Source organism: Lissotriton vulgaris, chromosome 2_1 (assembly GCF_964263255.1).
Source record: "Lissotriton vulgaris chromosome 2_1, aLisVul1.2, whole genome shotgun sequence".
In the NCBI taxonomy this organism is placed as follows: Eukaryota; Metazoa; Chordata; class Amphibia; order Caudata; family Salamandridae; genus Lissotriton; species Lissotriton vulgaris.
Window position 1 is genome coordinate 51,990,536 of NC_141687.1, and position 12,844 is coordinate 52,003,379.

General features: G+C 49.1%; 1 pseudogene; it reads left to right on the plus strand.

Moving 5' to 3' along the window:
• The first annotated feature begins 10,927 nt into the window (after positions 1 to 10,927).
• Positions 10,928 to 11,515, plus strand: LOC147729539 (secreted frizzled-related protein 5 pseudogene; annotated as a pseudogene).
• The last annotated feature ends 1,329 nt before the right edge of the window (positions 11,516 to 12,844 follow it).

A 12,844-nucleotide genomic window follows, 5' to 3' on the forward strand; every position in this document is an offset into this window, starting at 1 on the left:
ACAACTGTATCTTGTTGTCCTCTGTTTTATGTATCATTTCTAATACACTAATCTAGGCACCTATGATTGATTGTCTCTGTGTAGTGTGTATGATGTAAAGTGCTCTGACGCCCTACACTAGTATGCATGGCAACGGTGCTATAAAACTAATTAAACAAAACAGGTGATGGACCGAATGTGGATCAATGTCACACATTCACCCCAGTCCAAAGATCTGGGCCCAAATCCATCGTTTTTTTGCACTCCACACCACCCTGGGTTAGACAATGGCGATATGCAAATCAGCTCTGACCCTGTGCCCCATGGGAACAGTCCAGTCCGAACTACAAAAGCCATGTCCTTCCCAGAACGGAATCAAGCATCCGAGGACCGGACCGGTTTCGAGGTAACACCTCTCATCAGCCCGGCTAGCTTGACTCCAGTGGTGTGGAGTGCCTGGGACCCACGTCTGGGCATCCCCAGCGCACTTAGGGCGGAATATGCAAACACAACAGGTGACGGACCGAATGTGGATCAATGTCACACACTCACCCCAGTACAAAGATCTGGGCCCAAATCCATCGTTTTTTTGCACTCCACACCACCCTCGGTTAGACAATGGCGATATGAAAATCAGCTCTGACCCTGTGCCCCATGGGAACAGTCCAGTCCGAACTACAAAAGCCATGTCCTTCCCAGAACGGAATCAAGCATCCGAGGACCGGACCGGTTTCGAGGTAACACCTCTCATCAGCCCGGCTAGCTTGACTCCAGTGGTGTGGAGTGCCTGGGACCCACGTCTGGGCATCCCCAGCGCACTTAGGGCGGAATATGCAAACACAACAGGTGACGGACCGAATGTGGATCAATGTCACACACTCACCCCAGTACAAAGATCTGGGCCCAAATCCATCGTTTTTTTGCACTCCACACCACCCTGGGTTAGACAATGGCGATATGAAAATCAGCTCTGACCCTGTGCCCCATGGGAACAGTCCAGTCCGAACTACAAAAGCCATGTCCTTCCCAGAACGGAATCAAGCATCCGAGGACCGGACCGGTTTCGAGGTAACACCTCTCATCAGCCCGGCTAGCTTGACTCCAGTGGTGTGGAGTGCCTGGGACCCACGTCTGGGCATCCCCAGCGCACTTAGGGCGGAACATGCAAACACAACAGGTGATGGACCGAATGTGGATCAATGTCACACACTCACCCCAGTCCAAAGATCTGGGCCCAAATCCATCGTTTTTTTGCACTCCACACCACCCTGGGTTAGACAATGGCGATATGCAAATCAGCTCTGACCCTGTGCCCCATGGGAACAGTCCAGTCCGAACTACAAAAGCCATGTCCTTCCCAGAACGGAATCAAGCATCCGAGGACCGGACCGGTTTCGAGGTAACACCTCTCATCAGCCCGGCTAGCTTGACTCCAGTGGTATGGAGTGCCTGGGACCCACGTCTGAGCATCCCCAGCGCACTTTGGAAGGACATGGCTTTTGTAGTTCGGACTGGACTGTTCCCATGGGGCACAGGGTCAGAGCTGATTTGCATATCGCCATTGTCTAACCCAGGGTGGTGTGGAGTGCAAAAAAACGATGGATTTGGGCCCAGATCTTTTGACTGGGTTGAATGTGTGACATTGATCCACATTCGGTCCATCACCTGTTTTGTTTGCAATAAAACTAATTAAAAGCATCTGAGAGAGAGTGGTTTTGGAGACTTGAGGGGCACGGTTAAACGGTAGTGATGAGGGAATCAGTAATGGAGGTGGTTATTGGGAGGCATCAACAAACATTGTTGCACAAGGCTCAACCAACGCTAAAGCCGACCCTTTCAATGCCAATGGAACGCCTGCTTGACACTGAGTAAGGCAGCATAGCTACTTGCACTGTTTTGTCTTACTCCATATCTATGAGGCAATGCAAAGCCAAGCAGGGTGACTTTGCGTCGCCTCATAGATATGATTGAGATACTTGTGCTGCCGAACCTTCAAAAAAAGTGACGCTCCAACCAGGCAACCCTCTCATAAATACGCCCCAAAATATTTTTGGAAACTTTCACAATTAGATAGCTACATATAAAATAATGGGTAACTTAAATGAAAAATACATTTCAAAAAGATGTCACTCAGTGGCAAATGCATTGAAGTACATTATGAAATCTCTATTAGTTAATGAACTGCAGAGGTCTGTGTGTAACCAGAGAGCCACAGAATTACATTTGGTTGGTAAAGTGGAGAATGAGGACTTGTGTAATTTTTAGTGCTATGAGGTCACAACCTGTGACAGAAAGCACTATGAATTTGCAAGTAATTCTTTTATGCTTGAATCACACACATTGTAAGATAGACTGCTGCAAAATGTGCAAATAGTTTTGGGATAAAATGGAGCTTCCAAAATGTAGATTTTGGTAATACCATTGCAAATAAAAGCACACCCTTTACAGTCCAGTTATTAACTCCTCCTACTACTACTGAAAAAAAAGAAATCTTTGTAATTACGATGCTTGGAGTGATTACTGCCCCCAACACCCTTTACATTTGCAGATTAACTCGTAGCTGCTTTTGCATTTCATGCAGCCAAGCAGGCACCCTGGGGGAAGGACGTTTTTACCTGTCTGCCCAGCCCCTTTGTTTCACAGCACAGGAGACTTAATTAACTTCAGCAAAAGCATTTTACTGATGGGAATGAAGTGTCAGATACTGCTTCCATTTTCCATAGCAGAAGTAAGACCTGGAAATGGCCGGCCCCCTTCCCATGACACCAAGGCCCCCCTGGGGGTCATGCCCCACAGATTGAAGACCTCTGCCCTACATTATACCCACAGTAAATACTTCACAAAGCGTTGAGCCAGCTAATGGGGATTGGCAGACTAAGCCTGAGCTCAGTGTTTTGGCTGAAACGTGTTGGCTAGTGAATGTAGGTATTAATAACTTTACCACAAATCCAGTGTTCTCTTCTTTTGCTCTTACCGGGTTAATTTGAAGAAAGGCTCAACCAGGTAATTTTACTCTTCCAAACTCTGAACAAGGCCCCAGGTCCCCTCATTCTTGTGTGAATATTTGAGAATGCGTCTGTGTGTGCTTTCTTTGTGAGTGTGTCTGTGAAAATATGAGTGAATATATCTATATTTGTAAATGATTGAGTATGTGTTTGTGAATGTGAGTATAAATGTGTGTGTTGGGATATTTACATTGTGGGACCTGTGTGTTTGTGTGTGCATATGTGCATAGTTGTGTCTGTGAGTGTGCATATGAGTGTGTGGGAGTGTGTGTCTGTGGACAGGAGTGTCTTAGTATGTTGGCACTTAAGCTATTGCTTTTGCCTTTGCGAATGTGTGTCCAGCTGTGTGTGTGTGTGAGAGTGAACGTGGGTTTCGGTGTGTTAGAGAATGTGTATGAGTGTGTGTGCGTGTGCTTACAGGTGTTTGTTCCCCTTTCACTTCCCTACTCTGCACAATCAGCATGGCCATGAGATGGTGCAGATGTGATGAGTGTTGTGTCCCACGCTGTCACCTGGGTTCTTCCGACTCCTGTGGGTTCAGAGTACCCCCAGCCTCGCCCTTCTCCAAATTTATGAGCCCGCCTCGCCCCACGAGTAGCCGCTTCCTCTTTTCATTCCTGCTCCGGCTCCAGGGTTCCTCTTTCCTTTGACCTTTGGTTGATAAGAAGTAGTTTTTTATTCACGCCCTCTGCTGTCCACACCCCACCGAGCCTGACAACACACTCCTTGGGCAGTCTGAGCACTGCCACAAACAGCACTTATTAAGGGCTTGCTGCTCATGCTTTCCTGGAGCACCTTAGCTCTGCCTGTTGAAATCCTCAGTGGTCTCCGTGCATGTACTCCCCTATCTCCCTTTACAGCCCTCCCCCTACTCACCCTCACTAGAGCCCTACAGCTCTTTCTGTGCACACCTCCTCCTGATCTCAGTGCCATTATTGGCAACATCCCCACCCACAGTCTGAGCATGCATGCATGAATAAATAAATACACAAGACAGCTTTTGTTATGGGAAAATATTGCTGCAGGTTTATTCCATACAAATGTTTGCAATAAAGTGGGTTATCTTACGGGCGATCCAAGGGCAGGCAGCTGTACCAACCTATGCTTCCCTGCCCACCTGATGAGCCAGCACTGTGGGGAACCCAATCAGTGCTACACCTTTTGGGTGATCCTCCTCCGGATCACATGACAAGTTGGTCCCTTATTACTCACACGCTTTTCAGGGCAGAGCGTAGCAGGGCAACCCCCCGTTGATCAGGCCCCCAACCGCCTGAAGGACTAACTGGGCACTGTCACGGTTTTCCAGGAACCTGCCCTGATGCCCCTGGTCTTTGGCTCTGGCACCCCTATTGTGCCGCGCAGAGGTACCCTTACTGAACCCATCTGCCGCAGAAGTACCCTTACTGTACCCATCTGCCGCAGAAGTACCCTTACTGTACCCGTCTGCTTCCAGGTTGCCCTGTAACTCTGCCTGCAATGAAAAAATAAATCATTACAATGTTCTATGTAAATTGCCTGCCACCCCACGCCGGGTAAGTGGCAGGGTGGGAGACGGAGTGTCTGGTGCAAAGAGGACACCAGGGAGGCGGATGGCGGTATAAGTACCCTCCCCCGACCTCTGTGCGCCAGAAGTGACGCGCCTAGCTCGCCAAGTCGAAGGACTCCTTCCCTGAGTCCAACCCTTAAACCAGGAGGAGTCGTGTTTGTGGCAAAATGGCACTAAAGGGCCGCCCTTTTAGGTGGCCCCCTGCGGGCGTCGCAGGCAGCCGCAATTTCACTAGAGCGCTGCAACTCTCTGTCTACAGACCTACCTTGCTCCCTCTCACTAGAGCTTTACAGCTCACTCTGTACAGACCACCCCAGCCTCCTCACTAGAGCCATACATTCTCTATGGACAGACCTCCAGTCCCCCGTGCTCCCTCTTAGAGCTTAAGAGCTCTCTCTCTAAGGACCTCTTCTGCTCCCCCTTACTAGACCTCTACAGCTCTCTCTCTACAGTCCTCTCCTGCTCCCTCTCAATAGAGCTTTACAGCTCTCTCCCTACAGACCTCTTTTGCTCCCCCTCACTAGAGCTCTTCAGACCTCTCTTGCTCCCCCTCGCAGGAGCTCTACAGCTCTCTCTCTACAGACCTCCTCCTGATCCATTTCACTAGAGCGCTACAGCTCTCTCTCTCTACAGACCTCCTCCTGATCCCTCTCACTAAAGCCCTGCAGCTCTCTTTGTACAGACCTCCCCCTGTTCCCCCTTACAAGAGCCACACGGCTCTTTTCATGCAGACCTCCCCTGTCCCCTCCTAGAGGTCTACAGCTCTCTCCAGAGACCACCTCTGCTCACCCTCACTAGATCTCTACAGCTCTCTCTGTACAGACCTCCTCCTGATCCCTCCCACTAGAGCTTTACAGCCCTCTCTCTACAGACCTCCCCTGCTCCCCCTCACTAGAGCTCTACAACTCCCTCTTTACAGACCTCCTCCTGATCCCCCTTATTAGAGCTCTACAGCTCTCTCTGGAGAGACCTCCTCCTGATCCCTCTTACTAGAGCTGTACATCTCTCTTTGTACAGACCTCCTACTGACCCTCCTCACTTCTTTACAGCTCCCCCTCACTAGAGCCATACAGCTCTCTCTGGACAGACCTTATTTGCTCCCTCTCACTAGAGCTCTACAGCTCCCTCTCTACAGACCTCCCCAGCTCCCCCTCACTAGAGCCATACAGCTCTCTCTGGACAGACCTCCTCTGCTACCCTCATTAGAGCTCAACAGCTCTCTCTCTACAGACCTCCACCTGCCCCCCTCACTAGAGCCCTAAAGCTCTCTCTGTACAGATCTCCCCCTGCCCCCTCCCTAGCGCTCGACAGCTCTCTCTGTACAGACCTCCCCTGCCCCCCTCACTATGCTCTACAGCTATCTCTACAGATCTCTACTTGCCCCCTCACTAGCGCTCTACAGCTCTCTCACTACAGACCTCCCCAGCCCCTCACTAGCACTCTACTGTTCTCGCTCTGTACAGATCTTTCCCTGCCCCCTCACTAGAGCTCTACAGATCTCCCCCTGCCCCTCCATAGTTCTCTACAGCTCTCTCTGTACAGATCTCTCCCTGCCCCCTCACTAGCGCTCTACAGCTCTCTATGTACAGATCTCTCCATGCCTCCTCACTAGCTCACTACAGCTCTCTCTACAGATCTCCCCCTGCCCTTTCACTAGCGCTCTACAGCTGTCTCTGTACAGATCTCTCCCTGCCCCCTCACTAGCGCTCTACAGCTCTCTCTGTACAGATCTCCCCGGCCCCCTCACCAGAGCTCTACAGCTCTCTCTACAGATCTCCCCGGCCCCCTCACCAGAGCTCTACAGCTCTCTCTGTACAGATCTCTCCCTGCCCCCTCACTAGCGCTCTACAGCTCTCTCTGTACAGATCTCTCCCTGCCCCCTCACTAGCGCTCTACAGCTCTCTCTGTACAGATCTCTCCCTGCCCCCTCACTAGCGCTCTACAGCTCTCTCTACAGATCTCCCCGGCCCCCTCACCAGAGCTCTACAGCTCTCTCTGTACAGATCTCTCCCTGCCCCCTCACTAGCGCTCTACAGCTCTCTCTGTACAGATCTCTCCCTGCCCCCTCACTAGCGCTCTACAGCTCTCTCTGTACAGATCTCTCCCTGCCCCCTCACCAGAGCTCTACAGCTCTCTCTACAGATCTCCCCGGCCCCCTCACCAGAGCTCTACAGCTCTCTCTGTACAGATCTCTCCCTGCCCCCTCACTAGCGCTCTACAGCTCTCTCTGTACAGATCTCTCCCTGCCCCCTCACTAGCGCTCTACAGCTCTCTCTGTACAGATCTCTCCCTGCCCCCTCACTAGCGCTCTACAGCTCTCTCTGTACAGATCTCTCCCTGCCCCCTCACTAGCGCTCTACAGCTCTCTCTGTACAGATCTCCCCGGCCCCCTCACCAGAGCTCTACAGCTCTCTCTACAGATCTCCCCCTGCCCTGTCACTAGCACTCTACAGCTCTCTCTACAGATCTCCCCCTGCCCCCTCACTACGCTCTACAGCTCTCTCTACAGATCTCTCCATGCCTCCTCACTAGCTCACTACAGCTCTCTCTACAGATCTCCCCCTGCCCCCTCACTACGCTCTACAGCTCTCTCTGTACAGATCTCTCCATGCCTCCTCACTAGCTCACTACAGCTCTCTCTACAGATCTCCCCGGCCCCCTCACCAGAGCTCTACAGCTCTCTCTACAGATCTCCCCCTGCCCTGTCACTAGCACTCTACAGCTCTCTCTCTCCAGATATTCCTGTGCCCCCTCCATAGCCCTCTACAGCTCTCTCTGTACAGATCCCTTGCCCCCTCCCTAGAGGTCTGCAGCTCTCTCTCTACTGGTCTCCCTTTGCCCCCTCCCTAGCGCTCTACAGCTCTCTCTGCTCAGATCTACCCCTGCCTGTAGATCTCACCAGAGCTCTCAATGAACAGACATCTCCAGCTGTCTCTGCATAGAACCCCTGGCTGTCTCTGTGCAGATCTCCAGAGCTCCCCATAGACAGACATATCCAGCTGTTTCTGTACAGAACCACTGGGTGTCTCTGTACAGAGATCTCCAGAGGCCGCCCGGTACAAAGACATCCCCGACCATCTCTGTGAAGCACCCCTGGCTGTGTTTGTGTGGATCTCTCCAATGCTCTCCATGCTCTTACATTTCCAGCTGTCTTAGTAAAGAACCCCCAGCTCTCTCTGTGCAGATCTCCAGAGCTCCCCATGGACAGCCACCTCCGTCTGTCTCTGGATAGAACCCCTGTCTGTCTCTGTGCAGATCTCCAGAGCTCCCCATGGACAGACATCTCCACTGTCACTGCACTGATGGTGACCTCTTCTGATCTGCTGCAGTTTAAGAGATCTCTCAAATATTAGACATAGACGCTTCCCCTAACTTTCCATTCATTGGCCTGGGCACATACACAACGCGTTATACCGATTTTAATTATCAGAATAAATTATTACTGGAACTAATTGTAGGTAAAGGAATAAAAAGTAAGATTGGCTGTTTCGAAAAGACATACAAAGAATTTGCTCCAGATTTCTAGATCTGGGTCTGCTTTACTAAGAGTGCAGATATTTTGCCTTTTGAGATAGAAATACAGTGAAGAGTGCCACTCTATATGGCAGTGGTACTTTACTTCTAAAATCTTAAACTGCATGAAAAAAGGAAATCTTTAAAAAGGATATATTTAAACAAGATGATGTTGCATCCATAGATGTTTTTTTACAATATGTCCCCTCTCCTTGGGGGCCAACTACCCCTCCTATTACCTCCTGTAAGTCCCACACAGCAGATTTGCTGAGAGGTCTTTGGAGGCCACGCCCCCTTTCTCCACTACTCTGCAAACATTGGTCTGGTGCACTTCAGGTTGGGGGATAAAGTCTACTTTTTTGCTGAGGGACCTTGGAGGCCCGGAGGCCCTCCTGGTACCTCCTGTAAGTCCTACACACCGGGATTCCTGCGAGCTGTTCTGAGTCCCAGCACCCTTTCTCCATCATTCTGCAAATAAGGTTATCAGTTAAAAATTCACTGAAAAAAACAAAGGTTACAGGGACATTATAGTTAGGAATTAGCTTCTAAAAAACCTTAAAAATTCACTGGAAAAAACAAAGGTTATAGGGATGTTTTAGTTAGCAAATCGAATCAAAAAACCTTCAAAATTCATTGAAAGGTTACAGGGACATTATAGTTAGAGTAAGATTTCACTCACACAAAACCACTGAAATTCAGCAGTTATAGTTACCTGAGCTAACTATAACTAATGCCCCTACAATGCCATGCTTATGACCTCGCATGTTACATCACTCATGACTTGGTCAGTGGCATCACTGATGAAATCGCAAATGACATCAATCATGATATCACTGATGACATCATCCACAGAAACACTGATAAACCTTTTGTTACCCCATGCAACCTCTCATACACCTACTCACACACCCACACAATCACTTGCAACCCATTCACAGACCCATACAATCACTCACACCAATTTAGTCATTCATAGGGTCACTCATAGACCGACTCTCTCACCCAGACAGCCACTCACACAACCAATCACCCACACATAAAACTCACACACCCATAAACTCACCTATGCAGCTAGTCACACACCTATGTATTCAACCATACAGTCACTCACACAGCCAGCCACTCACCCATACAGCCTCTCAACACAGCCATTCACTCACCCATGCAACTACTCTCACACCCAGAAAACCACTAACATCCCTATTCACACATCCATACAACCAATTACATACACACTCACACATCCATACAGCCACTAATATAGGCACTCTGTATCTGAGTGGGTCTGTAAGTAGGTGTGTCAGTGTCTATGTGTGGCGAGTGTCTGTATGGGACAGTGAGTGGGTGCATGAGTATGTGTGTGGGTCAGTGTGTCGGTGCATAAGTATGTGGGTGGGTCTGTGAGTATGTGTGAGTGTCTAAGTGGGTCTGTGAGTGGGTGCATGAGTGAGTGGGTCTGTGAGTAAAGGTGGATGTTTTTGTGGGTCTGTGAGTGGATGCATTAGTGTCTGAGTGTGTGAATCAATATATATATTTTTTCAGCAGAATTAGTGAATCCACCATGGTGGTACACAGGGGGCCACACTGAGCATCCCCACAGATTTGCAAATTGCCACACTTGGGGGAAAAACTGTTTGGCTGCATTTTGTTGCCCATAAGGAGCCCCTCAGAACGCCTATATTGTACCCATAGGGTCAGGGTACCTCTACTCTTACCCCTTCTATTAGTTTCATAATTAATTTAAAGCCCCATGGAATGTGTTCTGTTATATAAAATGGCAGCCACAGCTTTCTACACAGGTTGCGGAAAGCCAATCATCGGAGTGCTGTTGGCGCTTTGGTTCGTGAACCATGGCAATGGATTTGCAAAGGGTTTGCACCTCTTTTAGTCACCATATTGGAGGTGCCTGGCTCCCTTGTTTTAACTGTTGCACCCTTCATCTGGGATCAATGTTATTAAGTTTAAGATTTTAAACTTTCTCACATTTATTTTAATTTGAAAATTTGAAAATACTTTGCCAGTACGTCCTCTTTGACTGGGTAGCGGATCAATCAGGATAGGGTTTGTTGGACCACAGTTCTGCTTTTTGTTCTCCTGCATTTTTTTAGGGCTCGCGCCCTGTGTTGCACAGCGCAGCAGTGCTCGCACAGGCGAGAGTCCTTTTGTCCGGGGTTCAGAAATGAACCCTGGAATTGCACACGGTTGTGCTTGTTTTTTACTTTTGTGGCCTGCTATTGACCTTTCCCTGCGTATTCTTTTTTTAAAATAGCACACAATAGGCCAGAGGCGGGCGCATAGCTCTGCCCCTGGCCTATTGGTGTCTATTACGCGCATTTCCTGCCATATGGTTTCAATCGCAGACACGGGCGCGATAATTGAAAGCATATGGCGCGCGCGCGCACCACTCACAGCTTTGGTTTTTTTCCCAAAGTGACCGCTTTCAGTTTCGCGATTGGCTTCCTCCTCCCTCCCTACTCCCCTTTGGTCTCCTCACCTCGATTGCTTTCCGTTTTGCGATCGCCCGTGTGCCATATCTCCTGCAATATTCATTATCAAGCTTAGAATAGATGACGTCTGTGAGTTATCACCGCACTTAGCACTCAGACGAAACCGGCGTAAGAAGCCGTCCATACATTTATAAAAGGACGTAGCGTGACTGCATCCTCTATGGGGCATTTCTTGACGCTGGTGCCTCAGACACAAGGGGTACTTTCTCATAAAGAATGGATTAGAGTAACATATTCAGCCAAGAGGAAGCTGGGAATGGAACACACACCCTGACATGGAAGTAACAGTGGAGCAGCCGCACAGAATTAGCAAAAGTGCTTTTTCAACAGTTTCCTGAACGTTTGACGTCTGCCTGTGCCCACTGCCTGTGCAAGCTATGCAGCAGCCACTGAGACTCGCCGCATGGGCGAACCCTGCCCCCCTGCTGCAGGGGCTGCTGCTCTGCGCTGCCACCGAGGAATATGCCCACTACAGCTGGCAGCTGGACAACTTCCAGAGTGGACGCTTCTACAGCAAGCTGAGCCAGTGCGTGGACATCCCCAGCGACCTGCAACTCTGCCACACTGTGGGCTACAAGAAGATGCCCCTGCCCAACCTGCTGGAGCACGAGAGCATGCCCGAGGTGAAGCAGCAGGCGGGTAGCAGGCCAAGAGCTGCCACACAGACACACAGGTCTTCCTGTGCTCGCACTTCGCACCCGTCTGCCTGGAGCGGCCGATCTACCCCTGCCGCTCCCTCTGCGAGGTGGTGCGGGACAGCTGCGCCCTTCATGGAGTCCTACGGCTTCCCCTGGCCGGAAATGCTCAGATGCAGCAAGTTCCCCCTGGACAACGACCTGTGCATCACTGTGCAGTTCGGCAGCAAGCAGGTCACCTCGCCCCTAGGTAGGATTCTCGCTGAAGTTCTTCCCCAAATCACAAGAGCAATCATAGTTATTCATTATATTTCATATGATGTATTTTGATTAATTGAAAATCCGAGAGCAATTCCTTTGGTATTACACAAAATAATATATTTGCATTACATTCATAGTGGGTATAAGGTACCATAGAGGCATGTGAAGTTGCAGACAGCGCTTATAAGTTGAACTGTGGAGTTTGAGGTCTTTTTTTCTCTTCCAAAAAAGAGGATTGTCTGCATCTTTGTCTTGCGTTTGGTGTTTTGTTGCAGATGTACCGGTGGCAGTACGGGCACTTCCCATCAGAGTACTATGTGGTTTGGACCATTGGTGCACATAAAAGGAACCATTATTGGTTACCATAATCACACAGGTGTGATGTCACAGGGAACCAAAAGTAATGGCATTGAGCTCAGTAGCTTTTAAGTGCATGATTGAGCAATCGTAACAGTTTTGATACTATTAGGTCATTATATTGTGCTTACTACTACAGATTTTCCAGCGACATCAGATCTATTGCCAAATCAATGATACTCTAGGCTCATTAAACACAAAGTTTGTTCTAATACACACCGGCGCTTTCCAAGCTCTTGCCAAAATGAACTTTGGGGGGGATATCAGGAACTGATCAATATATGCCATTATACCCCTTTCATGCCTCCTCCTAATTTGCATTATTGAGGAATTATTTCAAAATCCATTTTGGAGCCAGATAGGATTTGCAACTCATAAAATGGAGTTATAAATAGAAACACGCATTTGCAATGCAATAGGTCTCGCATTATTCAAGTTTGAGGTATTGGTTTGAGCTATTGGTGTTGCATTATTTAACAATGCCAATAGCTCAAACTTTAATAATGCGAGACCTATTGCATTGCAAATGCTTGTTTATCTTTCCGACTCGACGTTTTCCTTGGAGTCAGCCACGCCCCCTGCGTCTTCGCGATGACGAGCTATTTACTAGGCCAAAGAGGCGCCCGTCCGTGCCCGGACAGTGCCAAGCGACAGGACCCCTGGTTCTCCCTCTCTTACCCGATACTCGAAAGAAGAGCGTATGCACTGGGTGTCCTCAGATACGAATGCAAACTGCGCCGGTTGTATTATGGATGATAATTGCAATGGATTTAAGTGCACAACTGTAACTTTTACCTCCCATCTCCCAGGGAGTCTTTAGTTGGCCATCTGTTAAGCCAAACACTGGCTCGGCCTACCTTTCTCTTAAATGCGTGCTTTGTCTCTTTTTAAGTCCTTTCTTACAAACCGAACTAATACAGTTGAACTGAATGGCTACAAGTCCGAGGCATTGTCTCTTTAGTGCGGGGGCCACAGGGATCCTTCCTGTTCCCCACGCTATTTAATATCTAGATTGCCCCATTGGTACATCTTATTCAATCT